Source organism: Dipodomys spectabilis, unplaced genomic scaffold, assembly GCF_019054845.1.
Source record: "Dipodomys spectabilis isolate Male_0828 unplaced genomic scaffold, ASM1905484v1 ptg000301l, whole genome shotgun sequence".
In the NCBI taxonomy this organism is placed as follows: Eukaryota; Metazoa; Chordata; class Mammalia; order Rodentia; family Heteromyidae; genus Dipodomys; species Dipodomys spectabilis.
The window spans coordinates 14296640-14314735 of record NW_024870978.1 but is presented as its reverse complement, the minus strand read 5'-3'; positions in this window follow the sequence as shown (position 1 = coordinate 14314735).

Here is an 18096-nt window from a genome sequence, read left to right as displayed (position 1 = left end):
TCTCTCTCCCTATCTCAAAACACATGTCACAGACTCCTGGGAGCTGAGGAAGTAGCTCTTCTGCTTGCTTAAACACAGATGAACAGCTGGTCAAACATGTTCCTGAGATTGGAAAAGTGGTTTGAGCTTGCTCTAATATAGTTTAGATAATAATATACCAAGATATTGTCTCATAGTTTAAGTAAAAATGTATCTGTTGAAATTTTTGTGTGAATGTCTTGTGACTAAATCTTGGCAAAGATCCTGCTTGCTTGTCTTTAAATACCCACTAACAATAAAGCACAGCATGCAGTGGCAATTGCTGTTTGTACTCTGCATCCCCTGTGTTTTGGTGATTTCGTGACAATAACCCAGGGACCCCAACGCACTAGACGTTGACTCCCCATGACTGACCAAAGAAGAGAAAAAACATATATATACACACATATATGATGCGATGAATTACATTTAAATATAAATGAATATTTATTGTACACATTTAAATATAATTAATGTATATTCCCTTATATAAATATATTTACATATATAAGATCATATTATATTTATATGTTTATAAATAGATTTGTAATTAATATCCAAAGAGTACATCTGAAGATTTTGGGGAAAATGTAGAGTTTCTAAAGGCTTACTACTGACGCATCATACTTTCAAGCAATTTTTCCACTTATTACAATGTCTGGAGTACTAAGATTGGATGATTATGAAACAGAGTAGCTGTTTTATTCCTTATGATTTTGGATTAGAAACATCTACTTACTTGATATGAAACCTACAAAAATGTGATCTTGAAATCACACTCCACATACTGGACATATACATCAATTTAGCAACTTACAGGTCTGAAACCTTTATTTGAATCCTGTATCTCACATAAATTCAGATTCCTTAGAGTCAGCTACATATAAAAGCATGCATGCATTTTCATGCTCACATACATCCCCACACTCACATGACACGCTAAATGTATCACTGTAATAGGTAATAATATAGATACTGAAAAAGAACACCTTTTCAAATGTAATTACATTTTATTTTTTAGATATAATACATTATTGAAATAGTTATAAAAAATCAGCTGAGATGATGTTTCAAATACTAGAGTGCCTGCCTAAAGAGCATGTTTCTCAGTCCAAACCTCATTATTTCCTTTCTTCCTTCTCCCATATAAAAAACATAAATAACTACAGAATTAAGCTACATGTTCCTTAATCATTAATAGAATAAAGAAATTGTAATGTATATGCATATATACATAAGATATATTAGTTAGCCAGACATAATAATGAAATTATAGCATCTTAAAGAAAATAGATAAAACTGGAAACCTTCATATTGAAGCAATAAGCCATACTGTGAAAAACAAATACTAGATTTCTCATATGCAGATTCTAGACCTAGAAAACAAAATGAATGACTAAGATAAAAAGGATGGAACTGATTAAATTTAGAAAAAATAAGAGAGGAGATAAAGAGACATATTGTGGAGTATATATTTTCAAATAGTTTATGTTAGTATGATGGCATAATAAAAGTATAAAAATAGGATTATGAAATTAACAAAATGAATAAAATTTATCAAGCTACATTATATGAACCTATGTGTACAACATAATAAAATACTTTTTGAAATTAATATTTGCTAATAAAAAGACAAAAATTCATTCCAGTTGTTATAGATTTATATGTTAATTTCCAATTTTTGTTCAGTTTTTTCCCTGATAAAGTGAAAGGAGAAATTGGTTTTGCTCCTTTAGAAAGATAATCTTGTCGATTTAGCATTAAAATATTCTAGTTAGTTGTTGTCAATGTGAAATTGGTCAATCCAATTAATTATTATATTAGAATATTTTCAATACACTCTTCAAAATATTATCGCTATAAGTATATACTTTTTGCTATTGAATATGTTTTCATTACTTAATCGCTACATACCATTTTCTGAATGTAGTTTGGTATATGCAACTAGGATATGTAATACCTGACATGGAAATCAATTAATCAAACAGTTTTTATCCAAAAAGCCTATAATGAAATAAAGAGGTACATCCAAATTATTTGTATTCAAAGACAATACTTGGTTAGTCTTCTTCTCACATTCCCATTTCCCGTCTTGAGAATAATACCCATTGTAAAGAAATGATAAGAATGTTTTGGGGAAATAGGTTGGCTTTAAACCAATGAGTTACTCTATGCTGGATTTTTCTTTACTTTATATTCAGAAAAGCTAAATTCTTACCTTATCATTTTCCTTAGGCTTTATACTCAGGTTAAATCTCTGATGAGTGACAAAGATATAAACATTTTTTAACAGTGATTAAATTTAGGCTGAGGAACCTATGTACAACTATACTCATGCAGATCTGCCTCATCAGTCATGAGACTGTGATATCAAAATGTTAACCTATGCTTACTGAAATCATGCTTATGAGATTCTGTGTATTATAAACAGTGGTTATAAGCATTTGTTTTGTAATCAACATCATTTCATGGGTTAGGAACTGAAGTGAGACATTATACTCAGAACAAAATTTAAGGAAGCATCCAAAATTAGTTACCAAGTTATACACCATTTAACACAATGTTTTAAAAATGCAAGCTAAAGGAAATTATGGAAAAAATTATTTAAAATAAATACAGAATTAGTATGATTGATTTTTCTTATACGCCAGTTTGCAATACAGCTTGCATGGTAAGTTTTCTGATTATATGTTTAGTTAGGTCTTGATATGTAGTTGGAGAAGTTATGTTCTTTCATATCTTCATTTGTCAGATCAAAGAGGAAATGAATTCCATGCCCGAGTCAAATCCGTAATAATGTTCCAATTGTATCCTGCTACTTTGCCAAAGTTTCAAATCAGCTCGAGTAACTTGGGTCTTTTTTGGATATAACCAATTAGGTGTGCAATTTTGTCAGTGCTAGAAAGATTTTGACCACCATTTATTAAAATAATATTTTTTCCAGAAATTACTTCTATTGTCTGTTTTCATTAGATTTTTTTATTTCATTTATATCATGTGTTTATGGTTTCCTTTAGGTAACCCACATTCAGTCTTCTACACTGTAATTTAGAGTAGTTTTAAATTATGTACACTCATGTATGCTCCTCAGATTCTATCATTTGCTCATTTTGTTCTTGTTACATCAGTAGATAGTTCTCAATATGGATACTATTGGACTTATTCATTGCATTTCTGAACTTTTCAAGTAAGTCATGCTGTTTGTGATTTGATACTGTAGCATTTTTCCTTTTAAATATGTGCAGATTTACTTCACATACAGTTACTTTTGTTTTAAACAATTTGATCCATTCAAGGGATTTGACATATTACGTTCATCTAGATGAATTTAATTATAAATTAACACAACCTTATTTCTGAGAGATAGTTATCCTTATACTCTACTCAAATTAACATGTATTTGAGGTTTTAGTACGTTAAAAAAACTGGGTATAACATGTTTTTGTTCCTGAGGGAATTCCAATCTCTTGATTGTTTTTCCAGCTGTGGTGACTTCAACATATGTGTGCATTTTATTTCAATTGTTTTGTGTCTAAATTTTGTCTCATATAACACAAAGTAGAAAAAGAATCAGTGACTTAGAACTTTTCCACATAGAATTCTAGGAGAGACACTTGAAGTTTTGTGACAACTGGGACCAGGGAGGTCTTGTTAGTGGAAGATGAGGGAGAATAACAGATAATGTTTGACGTGATTTGAATTCTGCCTCCTCTTGCCTCATTATTTCCAATGGTAATAATTTTGTCTGTATGAACTCAGAATTTTTGGTTTATTTGGGACACACTTCACATTTTTATTGGATTTTAACTCTAAAATCTTCTTTCCTTCATTTAAAACCACAGATGTGACTTTATAATGCTAAAATAGCATCTACTAATTTATATGAAATTGTTCAAACTATTTTCTATTTTCGCTTCACATGATATGCAATATAGAATGTAATAATAGTAATGTGAGATAGTATGAAATAATTGACTTTGGAGAAAATCAATTACACTGGATTTTTGTGAGATACTTACTAATAGTAAAAATTGTATTTGTTTCTATTAAAAAATTCCCAGTTACATCTAAAAATAACTCATAGTTATAAACTAATGTTGAAAAAATAGATTTTTATTGGAAAAAAAGCCAGAAGTTTCAATAAGATTGCTGTTTAAAATTGACTTGGATCTGAGATTTGGTGCCTCATGCCTGTAATCCTAGATACTCAGGAATCTGACATCTGAGTATAGTGGTTCAAAGCCAGCGTGGGCAGAAAAGTCTGTGAGACAATTGTCTCCAATAAACCACCTAAAAACCAGAAACAGCATTGTGGCTTAAGTGGTACAGTGGTAGCCTTGAGCTGAAGAGCTGAGGACAGTGACCAGGCACAGAATTCAATCCCCACAACTGACAAAAATAATTGACATGGACTTGGACTTTATTATTTCATGATTTTTTATGAGTGGTTGTTCAGTGAAAATGTAATTAGTGTTTATATTTTGTGTTGGCATAAAATGAGCCTACTATTGTGTTAATTTATTCAAAAAAACTCTCTGATTATATGACAGCATAAATTTGGTGGATAATGATTAAAACCAGGTTGCTTCTCTGGAAAAAAATATTTATATCACCACCACAAAAAGAAGTACAAAAGAAAATATATGCCAGGAAACTTATTCTGTAAATCACAATGGACTAATATTCTGTTATTGGTGAAGATGTTGCCATTTGATTTTAGTATGCCCCAGAAAGACCTATGTATGAAAGAAAAATGGCTTTCCATTCCCTCACAGACTGTGGAGAATACCTGAATAGTTATTCTGGAGATTGAGTTCTTCAGAGTGAAACCCATGAAAACATAGTCTCTCATCTACTTTCTTCTTTTATATTTTAATCATTCTAGGTCACAACCATTTCTCTTTGACATACTCCCCACCTTGACATAGTCTTGGCACAGGCCACCAAAGCAATAAAACCAACTGAACATACACTGAAATCTTCAAACTTGTAAATCTGAGTAAGCCTTTCTGCTTAATACATGGACAATATCACTTATTATGGTAGGTTATAAAGCTAACAGAGAAGTCTAGTCTTTCTAACAATGTAGAGTACATAAAAATGTGCCTCATTATAAAATATCTAACTGCATGTTTTATTATGTGTTTTTGTTTCTTTTGATCCTAGGGCTTAAACTCAGGGTCTGAATGGTGCTTTTGTGGTCAAGGCCAATGATCGACATACAATTTGAACTGGAACTCCATTTGCCTCTATGGTTAATTGGAGATAAGAGTCAGAAGAACTTTCCTACTCTTGCTGGCTTCAAATTGTAATCTTCAGATCTCAATCTCTTAACTAGCTAAGATTAAATCCTCGAACCACCAGTGCCTACCCATGTTGCATATTGTGTGTAATTCCAATTCTCAGCATTGTAGAGATGTTCCTACCACAATGTAAAAATACTTAAAACATACTAAGGGTATGTGTAAAGTATATTATGAAGAAAGAATTTTTATCCTTTAAAAAAATCTATGCAAAATCTATGCTAACTATTGATATTTTTCTGTACCTTTCCTGCAACCAGTTTGATATAATTTAATAATTGTCAGGTCAAGTTTCTCTATATTCAAATGGAAATTTACTATTTCATGCATGCAAATAAATGTATATGTATATGTATCTATCTATATATCTTCCAATGTGGATCATCAGATTTGATACTTAGCTTTGTTTTGCTGTTCAGCAGTTGAACCTGGTTGGCTCATTCTGTGACAATATCTGTGCTCATTCTCATCATTCCTTATTACCACACCATCAGCCTTCTAAAATCAGCCTCATTTCCTGGAGAGGGTAACCAATCAGTCCAACCCACAGGGTTGTAATAAAGGAAGCTTTAAGAAAGGAAGTTAACATGAAGTGACAACTACAGAATTTCTACAGAGACTTAGTAGGTTATCAAAATTATATCTGATATCCTTCCATTCCTGCCTTTCTTCTCTTCTCATACTTAAGAAAGCATTGACTAACACTATAAATATATTGCATTTATAACTTAAGGATCAATTTTTTTCCAACCTGCAGCCTTTTTTCCATGATTTTGACATAAACTTTTGGGAGATTTTTTTTGGATTCTTATGGAATTCCATCCAAAACAAAGCCATGTATATCAAGTAAACCAATGTTTTCAACTCAGAGTATTAAACAAAAGAGGGAGAAATTTAAGGTTAGTTATGTATGTTAATCACAAATATAGGCAATATCACGATATTTTCAAATAATATACTTTTACTGGATAAAGTGGCTCAAATCTGTAATCTTATCTACTTGGGAAACAGATTAGAGATTCCAGTTCCAGGCAAGCCTAGCACAAAAAGAAGTTTCAGAAACTCTAACCATTTGCTGGGTGCAATCTTTTTTACTTGTGTTAAGATTACCACAGTCCAGTCAGGCCCAGGCATAGCGATAGTACCTCAAAATAAGCAATCCAATTACAATCTGCAAGTATGGCAGTAGTAGAAATGCTGTTTCACAAGTACAGGGTTTTGGGTTCAATCCCCCATTACCGCTAGAAATTTAAGTGTGTGCCAGGGTAAGAATTTGGCATGTCTAAGGTCAAGACTTCATACTGGTTTGACAAGCTCTAATAAAACATTTACCTCTCTTGCTAATTGTTTTAAAAGTACAAACATAACTTCTGTGTCCAAACCAAATAATTTCTTATTAGAGATTTTCTTCTATCCATTAAGTAATTTGTTATGTGTTGGATACTGTCCCACTGACATCATACTAAAGATCAAAAACCCATTGCCTCAGAAAGTGACTGCATTTGGAAACAGAATCTCAAAGGTAGCATTTAAGTTGAAGTGTCCTCCAAGAGAAGCAGAAGGCCTTGAATATGCCAAGAAAAGAGGACTCAGAAGAAGCCAACACTGACGTTGGAGTTCTAGTTCCACAAACTCAGAGGCAATGTATTTACAGTGTTAACGCTACCCAATCTATGGTAGTTTATTATTACAATTACTAGCAAACATGTGGAATCTATAAGACATGAAAAGTCATTGCTTCTTGGGGTCCATGACTCATCTCTATAATCCTAGCGATTAAGAAGGATGAGACTTGGAGGATAATGGTTTTCAGGCTGGTAGTAAAGTTCATAAGGTTCTATCGCCAATTAACTACAAAAATTTCTGGGCGGGAGACATGGTTCAAAGGTAGACTGACTACTGTTAGCAAACAAACAGAGCATGAGGTATGTTGAAGCCTAAAAGGGAAGAAAGAAAAAGTCCTTAGAAGAATAGTATGAGAAACAGAGTTATGAATAGGAAAGCAGAACCAAAAGAAATAAACTTATTGATACAGACAAAGCTTCCCAATGAAATATGGCACGAACTGTAATATTTAGGGTTTTCCTTCCTATACAGTTGAAATAAAGGTATTTTGACAATGAAACTAAAGTGTAATACTGTAATCACATTACTTTTATGTTTCCATAATTTAACTGGTTTTCCTACAAATTTATAGAATACTGTAGCTATGGAAAAAAATCAATAAATATTGCATTTCTATATAAGATTACATATTCTTGCAAGTGTTGTCTAAAATTGATCTACACTGAAAAGATTGCCATTGATATCTTTCTGATAATTCCAAATGTTTATAATTTCAGCTGACCTTTCACAAAACTCATACCCCAAACATAACTTTTTAGTTTTTTCATGCAATCATATGAACACAAACATATGGCACAAAATGTTAATTACTTTTATCTGCTGTCATTAATGTAGTATACCTAATAGAATTTAATATATACCCTGAGCATAATAAGATTCTTCCTTCTAAACACAGACTTGCAGGCACACACACAGACCCACAGACACACACACACACAAACACACAAACACACACATATTTATCACTCTGATTAGGTTCCTTACATTGGATATCAGACAATGTTCTAATAATCAAACTTTCCTGCCTAGACATAAAATACATTCATAATTCCACACATACAAAAAACACCAGATCATTCAAAATAATGAGAATATTTAACAAACCACCCAGCTCCTGAGCCATCTACTTCCTGATTTCATTCATTCATGACGATGCATTTTTCATATCATATTTAAAAATCTTTTTGAGTCTCTCTGATTAGCAGATAAAAATATGCTATCATATAATAAGAAATGTAGGTAAAATTACTTGTCCCTAGATAATCTTTAATATCTTATCAAAGACTTCTGTTTATTTCTTGCAGATTCTTTTTCTGGCATTTTGCTCTAATGTCTAATATTAAATTACAAAGTACATGCCATATTCCTTAATTCATTTTTCCTAAAGGTTATGCTATGGAGTTGAATCTGATTTGTTTGCTGATTGTAAATTAAATTTTCTCAAAAACTGGAATTATTGTTTATGTTACTCATAAGCCATTTGAAATATCTAAAAGAACTGCAAATTCACCTTGGCAATGATTTGTGAATGGCAGTAATGGTTGTGGGGAGATGAAGGACTTGAATTGTCTAGAGTGCCTTAAAAATGGCACTGTTGTTTAAAGGGCTGATCGTTTATTAAGCTTTTAAAGTGTGGTCTTCATATTTCATCTAAGAAGATAACAGTATGCTTTTCATCACATTCTTGCCTGCAAAGTAGTAGAATTATTTCCTTTGCACATTTTATGCCCTGCTGCTACTGTAATGAAACCAACAAGCAACTGCACAGCTGTGTTAGCTGCACTATATTTTGAAATTTCCTTCCAGTAGCCGTAGTGATTTTAGCCGAGATTCATGGGATAGTCACATAATCCACAATTACAAAGAACCACAATATACAAAGACCATTTCAAAATGAGGTTCAATTTTTATGTTTGTTGTTTCCTTTCTTATTGATTGTCTTTTAAAGAGCTAGGGGCTGATTATTTCTCATTATTATTGATGTGACTTAAATAAATTTACCATATTTTTGAAATAAAATAAAGAGATATAAAAAACATATTTAGTCACAAAATAAAAGTAAATATTTGAGTGATTCTTTCCATTCTAGTCCTGTTCTCAGTTATCTTCAATTAACGTTGAGATGAGCAAAGCATATGTGTAAATTGACACGTATTAAGCACACAGGGCACTGGAATCTTTGGGCTTTAATTTCTTTATCCACTTCACCTAGAAAAGAAAATTATCACTTGTTTCATGTGTTAAGTAATCTCGTTAAAACAAGTTGTATTAATTTTATCAATAGTTCTCATAACTTATGGAATTGATGCATTGCAATTGTATTTGATTTATTACTTCCACAAAATTAATATTACATTTATTTTACCTTTTTGTACATGAAGTTATTGAATTCTTGAGGATAAAACTTTCCTGTTTTTCATTTTGGCTGCCAAAATAGAACTATTAGACATTTTGAAAATTTAACTTTAAATCTAAACCTTCAGATTACACTAGGACTTGAATTGTGTTACACATTTAATGTTAAAATAAAATCATTACTTAAATAGAAAGCAAACTTATAAGTTATCACACTTCAATCCCTGAATTGACTTTACAATAAACAATAATTATATTTATATAACATGATTTACATAACTATAACAAACTATGAGATATGGAAACAGAAGACTCCTTTTTTGTTTTGTGTCTGTTGTTGTTGTTTATAGTTTGTGATGATTCTGTCTTCTTTACCTTATGTCTGGTATATTCATTTTACGTCTTCAAGAAAGTGGAGGGTGGGCACAGAGCTTTAGGGAAATCGGTGACAAATGGCACCAGTGGAGTTCATTGAACATTGATGAAAGTGAACGATCTAACACATGGGTGAGGACAGTAGAGTAGGACTGGGAACAAGTAAAGGAACTGAAGACATTCCATAAAAGGAAATGTACTCATTACCTGACTCATGTAATTATAATCACTCTTAAATCACCTTAATAATAAAAACAGAATAAATCTATTTAAAGGCAAACAAATCTTTGTTTCTTAGAATCCTAGTAGTTTGTTTTGTTCACTGGTTTGAGCGGTTGAGTCTATCTCTGAAAATAGCTACACTGACATTCATTGGGCAAATTTGTGAGCTACTAGTAGATAAAAGTCAATTATGATTATTTGTATGTTTTTTGAGACTCTGATTCATGTATTTCTTTAATCTAATTTGTATTATTTCTGTCTACCGTTTTCGGTTTGGTTTGTTCCTGTTTTTCAAGGACCTAGTAGTGCATCATTAGTGTTGATTCAAGATTGTTCTAGTTTGTTGCGACACATACTCAAAGCTATAAATTTTCCTCTGAGTATTGCCTGTGTTGTTGTGTCCCAGAGGAGGCAGTATTTTGTGTGTTCACTTTCACTGAATCCCATAAACGTTAGAACTGCCCTCCATATCCCATCAGTGGCTCACTGATGATTTAACAATGTGTTATTTTGTCTCTGTGAGTTTCAGAATTTTCTGTGATGCCTTTTGATGTTGATATCTAATTTGGTCCCATTGTGGTCTGTCAGGATTCAAGGAGAATTTCATTTTTATTTTTGAATTTCACAGATTTTCCTTGTGATCTAAGATATGATCTATTTTGGAGAACATACCATGGGTTGTGGAGAAGATTCCATGGGTTGCTGAGAGGAATATATATTGTGATGCTGCTAGGTTAAATAATCTGTAGATATCTGTTAGTTATAGCTTGTCAATGCAGTTATTTATCTCTAAAGTTTTTTTGCTAAGTTTTTACCTGGATGGCCTGTCCAGAAGTAAAATGATGTGTTCAATCAACCAACAATCTGTTTGGATGTATGCATGATTTTAGGGTAAGTGGTATTTGTAGAAAAATTTAGAAGCTCTAGGATTCAGGGCATTGATATTTAGAATTCTTCTTTTGTTGTTGTTTTTTGGGTCCGGTCATGGGTCCTGAATTCTGGGCCTGGCACTATCCCTAAGCTCTTCATCTCAAAGTGAGTGCTCTACCACTTGAGCCACAGCGCCACTTCCGGCTTTTTTCTGCTTATGTGGTGCTGAGGAATCGAACCCAGGGCCTCATGCATGCAAGGCAAGTCCTATACCACTGAGCCACATTCCCAGCCCAGAATTCTTATATCCCCCTGATGGAGACTTTTCTTTATCAATATTTAAGGTCCCTCTTTGCCTCTTTTTACTTTCATAGCACTTTTAATTTAAAGCTTATTTTATCTAATATTAGTATAGCTACTCTGGCCTGTTTATGAGATCCATTTTTAATTTGTAAAAATGATGTACAGAAGGGATACAATTACATAAGTCAGATAATGAGCACATTTCTTTTTGAACAGTGTCATCTCTTCCCTCATCTTCTTCCAGTTTTTCCCTTTCAACCTCCCTGCCCCCATGTTGTATAGTTCAATTTTAATGTAGTGTCTATTGAGTAGCACTGCTGCATTTGTTCACCCTTTGTCCCATCATTTCTGTTCCCCCTTGCACTTTTCAAACTTACATATAAGACCAAAGGTGCAAAAAAACAACCAGCTTCAGAAGACAGAAGGAAAAATCAAAACAATAAAAGAACTCTCATTATCATTTCTTGAAAGTCATTTTGATGAACATTATTTTATATGATAATATTCATATAACTATTGAGAATTTGTGATCCTCTCCAAAGAGCATCCTCCTTTGAGCTCACTGTATAAATGTTTAGAATCTTTTGTAATTTATGATGTCTAAGTGTAATGTTCTTTCTTTTACCATCCAACTGTGTTTACTTGTAGAATTATAGGCACATTCTAATACAACAAATGAGGGAAATCAGACAACCTATATATATTTGAGTCTTTCTTTCTATAAGTTTTGTTTTCTAAAGTTTCTTTCTATAAGTTTGTTCCAAGTCTTTCCATTTCCTTATGATTGGTGTAATATTATTTTCTCTAGATCAATGGAATTGCTTCATACTGAAGTTGTTTCTTCATAGCAAAAGAAAAGTTAGCAGAATATAAAGAGAACAGAATGGAAGAATATTTTTACTAGCTAAGCATCAGACAAGGGTTTTCATAACTAACCCATAGTTAGAGATCAATAAGTTAAACCCAACAAAAATAAACCCTCAAACAAACAAGAACCCAATTAATATATGGGATAAAGATTTAAAGATAACTTCTTAGAAGTAGTAAGAATGACAAATATACAGATCTCTGTCTATAAAAGAAATGCAAATCCAAAAACAACTGAGATTCATCTCACCCCTGTTACAATGTCATGAAAAAATGAACAATCACAGATACTGATAGGGTTGTGGCCCAAAGGAAACTCTATTAAACTGTTTGTGGGAATGTGATCTTGTTCACCCATTTTGGAAAACACTGGAAGTTGCCAACAGAACCGAATAGAGAGCTACCTATGATCCAGCAATTCCACTTAAGAGCATTTATCCAATAGAGCAGAAACAAGGCCGCACTGAAGCTATCAGAACAAACATATTTATGTTACATTATTTTCTGTAGCCAACATATGGAATCAGCTCAGATGACTCTCATTGTAAAAAGAGATCAAGAATTACATATGTATTATATATACATATAAGTTATATATATATATATATAATTTTATTGATCCCTAATCACAAGTATGTATGTATATACATATATGTATGTATACATACATACATACATATATACATATGTATATATACACATAAATGCATACATATATACATACATAATGGAGTTCTGTTCATCCATAAGAAAGAATAATATAGCACCATTCGTAAGGAAAATGAAACACTTAGATATAATCATATTCAGTGAAATAAAGCAGACCCAGAAAAACTTAGGTTGCATGATTTTCCTCATTTGTGGTAGGAACAAGGTGCCTATTAATGTAAAAGTAAACACACTGGATGGTATGCAAGGAGGTACAAATGAATTATCTGAAGTGTCAGAGTTCATGGAGAGTGAAAATACCCTAAGTTTCTTAAAAGACTAATCAAAACCCAACAAAATAATTTCCAGTAAATGTGTACTGCAAGAGAGGATGGGGGGGGGCAATTTGAGAGGGGTAGGAAATTGAAGGTGAAAAGAAGAGAATACAGGCAAGAATCCATTGTTTACTTCCCAGAATTGAAATATACAAAGGAAGGCATAGTGTTAAATGAGAGTGAAGATGTTGAATTGATAACACAATTCCAGGTGCTTGTACACATAAACTGCTTTGCTAAATGGCAAGTAATTCGATAACATAATATTGAGATATATAAGGACTTTTGTTGATTGGGAGGGGTGGATGAGAATGTTTAAAGTGATGATATTGATCAAGATGCACTGTATCCATAAACTGTTTCAATGAATGGCAACACCTTTGTACAACTACTTAAAGATAATAAAAAATATTTGGAAAATTAATTATGATAAACTGTTTAGTGAATGGCAACTCCTTTGTACAACTACTTAAAGATAATAAAAATATTTGAAAAATTAATTATGATAGTTGATTAGAGTTGAACCTCAATTTAATTCCCATTTAAGAATATTTTTAACTTGGGGACTTGGAGAATAAATTTCAAATAATAAAATATTATGAATCCTTTTTTATCAGAATTTTTGATATTTAACTCAAACTACTGTGCTTTCTGTCAACCATTGGGCTTTTATAAGTGAATTCTTCAAGGTATGTGGCATAAAACCATCAGAAATATTTTACCTATATTCTAGAAGCTTGAACATTGATTATAAAAATGGTTGTTCAAAGCAATTCCTTGTCTTATGGGGTTCTACTTTCTGGTTCATCTTAATCTATTTGCTGGACATCCACATGGCAGAGTAATTATATTGGGCTCCTTTTATCAGGATGATTATTGTGGTGTCATCTATGAAAGGCTGATTCTAATGTCACCAGAAAGGGAAATAGAATTTCAACATGTGTAACTGAAAGGAATTACATCGTCCAATACACTTTGCAACGTTTGCTTTAACTCAGTGTAGTGTATCATTTGGATATTTTTTCATAGAAGATAATAACTTAAGGACAAGCTTATATCATGTGACTTAGTGAATGATTCTTCTTACAATGGGAATAATTATCGTGATGGCAAGGTGAAGTATGATAGTTTAGTGGCTCTTGAACCACATTATATGTAGCCATGTTATGCCATGTACAGCCTTTCTAAGGTCCTTCTGATGTATTTGAACAATCTCCGATGAGTTAATTGCTTTCAGAAATATTCATTTGAACCAACAAATACAGATCTCCTTTGATTGTAATTACTTTCTACTATTAGGCCTCCCACAGACACCAAAATCAGAGGATTCTAATTTCTCTGATAAAATACATAATAAAATTTTTATAATTAATATAATATGAAGAGTGTAATATTAATTGCATTATAAATACAGTATTCACATTATATAATATATTAACATCCTTTGGTTACATCAGTTTTTAGAATATTTATAACTAAGTGTAAATTGCTTGCAATGTATAGAAAATAAGAAAAAGATTCGCATACATATTACTACAGATGCAAACAGATTCACCTGGTTATTTATGATGCTTCATTTGTTGGTTTCATTCATGCATGGAGAGCATGAGAAGAAGTGAAAATTGCAAACTTAAATTTACTAAAGGGTTAATTACATGAAGTTTATGTTGGACTAATAACAGATTTTATAAATTAAATTGTTTTGTCCCTTCCTTTCTCCCTCCCTCCCTTCGTTCCTTCGTTCTTTCATTCCCTCCTTCTTTCCTTCCTTCCTTTTTTGCTTCCTTCCTTCTTTGTTTCCGCCCACCTTCCCTCCATCCCTACCCCTCTCTCTTTCTCTCCTTTCGTTCTTTCTTTCTTTCTTTCTTCCTTCCTTCCTTTCTTTTTTTCTTTCTTTCTTTTTTTCTTTCTTTCTTTCTTCCAATCTTCCCTTCTTTCTTTTACTCAGAATATTTCTTATGGCTATGGAAAAAATACCTACCGTTGTACTCCAAGGTGTTATGAGTAATTATATATATTAACTAGTTTAATAGTAATTTTAATAACCTATGTTTTTCTTAAGACAAATTATACTAAAACAACTTCACAAACATTGCAAGATATATGACAAATATTACTTTTCATGATATTGTTTATTTCTTCAAACTAAAATAAAAATTTTGGTATAATATTTTGTGTGTGTTTCTTGTGATTTGAACTCAAGACGTATCCCTTAGGTTTTTTTTTCCCCTCAAAGATATTGCTCTATCATTTGTGTCACAGTTCCATTTTTGGCTTTGTGTATGTGTGTGTGTATGTGTGTGTCTGTGTGTTTGTGTGTTGTGATGCATGTATGATTTGTGTGTGATATATGTATGTGTGTTGTGATGTGTGTGGGCTTTGAACCCCAGCGTACTGAGTAGCAAGGATTACAAGCTTGAGACACCCATATTCAGCACAGATTTAATATATCCAAGACTAAATTAAATTTCATATTATTTGAATTCTAGGGGCTCAAATTAACAAATTAACATTTAGATATTTATTTAGTTATTAAACCTGAACCTGCAATTTGAAAAATAGTTTTCATTTTTAAAAAAAAATATACACTCAAAAGTTGAAATGACAGAATCTTTGGACAAATTGAAATATTCTATTATTTAAAAGCAAAAAAGGGATAGTTAATCAAATTTTTCATGTCAGCTAAAAGCAATAGGCTCTCTCATGCTGAATGAAGCAATTTTACATTGAATTAAATATTATCTACTGTGGTCACATGATTTTCTCTTCCTTTAAACCTAAACTATATTTGACATAAAAATGTAGATTCATAAAATTTTTGAGTATATAAAAATCTCAGTTATTGGTCATGTATTTCTGAGGTTTGAGTAACAAGTAATTTCAGAGAAACACTGAATTTTGTGTATTTTATGTCAACAGTTATTTTTATAAATTGAATTAATCTCAATATGAGATAACTAAAGCAAAATAATCCATCACTTATCCAATAATTCCAATAGACTTGAATATAACTTATTTTTGAATGGCAGGAAATTCATAATATGCCTGCTCTCTATAGAATAACTAAGAAATAAAGGATCGTGATAATATTCACTTTTGTTTCAACTGGCAAGAAAGAACCTCACTATAGAGGACAAATACTTGATTGGAAATGCCATAAAATTATGAAAAATTCAAGTCATTATGAGTTAGATGAAATAGTCATTTTTGAAGGTTAAAAATGAAATCTCTTGAAGCTTCTTTATCTGTTAAATAAAAGGTATTTGCACTCAAAATATTTCATTCATCTCTCCAGCAATGGTAAAACCAAACGACCTCTATGCCAAATAGCTTCTCTGCTTAATTCAAGTAAATATTTAGGTGTCCCTAAATATTCTGTTGTAGTTATCACAATTGTATAGAAATATTATGCACCACTCTAGAAATTAAAACTGAAATCATGAAAGATTGGGATTAATAATTAGCTTTCACTATGTTGCCATAAAGAGGTGAACCCTTTCAAGTGGGCATAGTCGTGGAGATTTGGTCACTGAGAAAGAGTGATCAAAAAGGATGCTAAGATCAAAATCCTTTCTTCCTCTTCCTTCTTTTACTTCCCTGTCTCCTTCTACCTTTCCCTATTCCCCTCCTCCACTTTCTCCCTTTCCTGACTTCAATTCCTCCTCTTTGTTACTTCCTGGTTTCCGTGAATACACATACTCCATCACATGTTCCTGACATTGGGTAATGTGCCACCACCAAACCAAAGCAATGATGATAAGAAACATAAACTGAAATGTATAAACGCAGAAGTCAAGATTAATCTTTCCTTCTTTTATGTTAATTTTATAAAGTATTTTGTTATATTATTAGGAGATTGACACAGCATGCTTTCATTTATTATAAGGGATAAAATTTACTGGAAAAAAATCTGACCAACATCGCCCTAATGAAATGATTGATTAAATTAATATTATATTACGACAAATCTACTTTAAAATATTAGATATACTTCAATAAGAGGCAAACAATTCAACACTATTGTTTGCTATGAAAAGACAGCAGAATTCACCCTGTTCCTCAAGGAAATTTACCTATTATTGGCAGTATTGTCAATTTAATAAATGATGTAAGAAGACTGAAGAACACTTCAACCCAAACTGCATGATATAAAATTTACTTTGTCCCCTGTAAACAACCTTTTAATTCTATGTCTTGTTCCCAAAATGACTTGTATTTTATTCTAATCACATTTTTTAATTAACTTGAAGTGGTTTTATGGAAATTGCTGTTTGACAAAGCAGTTTATGAATAGTGTTTATTGAGGTGTTTTTTTAATTTTTTTCTCTCCTGAGGTTTGAACTTTGGGTCTGGGCGATGTCCCTGAGCTCCTCTGAATGAACGCTAGAACTCTACCACTTGAGGCACAGCAGCACTTTCAGATTTTTCTGAGATTTAATTGGAGATAAGAATCTCACAGACTTTCCTGGCTGGGGTGGCTTCAAACCTCAATCCTCAGCCTCCTGAGTATCTAGGACAGCAGGTGTGAGCTGCTAGTGCCTGGCTTAATACAATGCACCTTTTTTTATATTTAGGCTAGCCCTGGGGTTTGAACTCAGGGCCTTGGCAATGTCCTTGTGCTTCTTTTCCTCATGCTAACACTCTACAACTTGTGTCATAGTGCCAATTCCATCTCTTTTTTTTTTGTTTAAGTAGTACTGAGGAATCAAACCCAGGGCTTCACACATGCAAGGCAAGCAGTCTACCACTAAGCTACATTCCATGGCCAGTACAATGCATCTTGATGATCATTATCCCTCATCCCTCTCAATTCTCTCTCATCCCTATATTTACATAATTTTTTAGAATATTCACTCACTCACAATATCATGTGTAGTCACTCAGAGAATATATCACAGATCATATTTTCTTGATAGTCTCATTCATCAACATACTAAACTTATACATTACAGAATTCTGTGCTTTTAAATTCTAAATTATCACTCAGATTCACTGACTACTATTCTAAAATTTTTCCTAAGGTTAATGCAAATATACTCTGTAATTCTTCGATAAAATACAATGATTCTTAGAATGTTAAAGAGTTGGTGTAAGAACATCACCCTCAGTTCTAGAACATTTTATCATCACTACTCTCTCAAAGTACTGCAATATTTATCAGTAATTACTTCCTG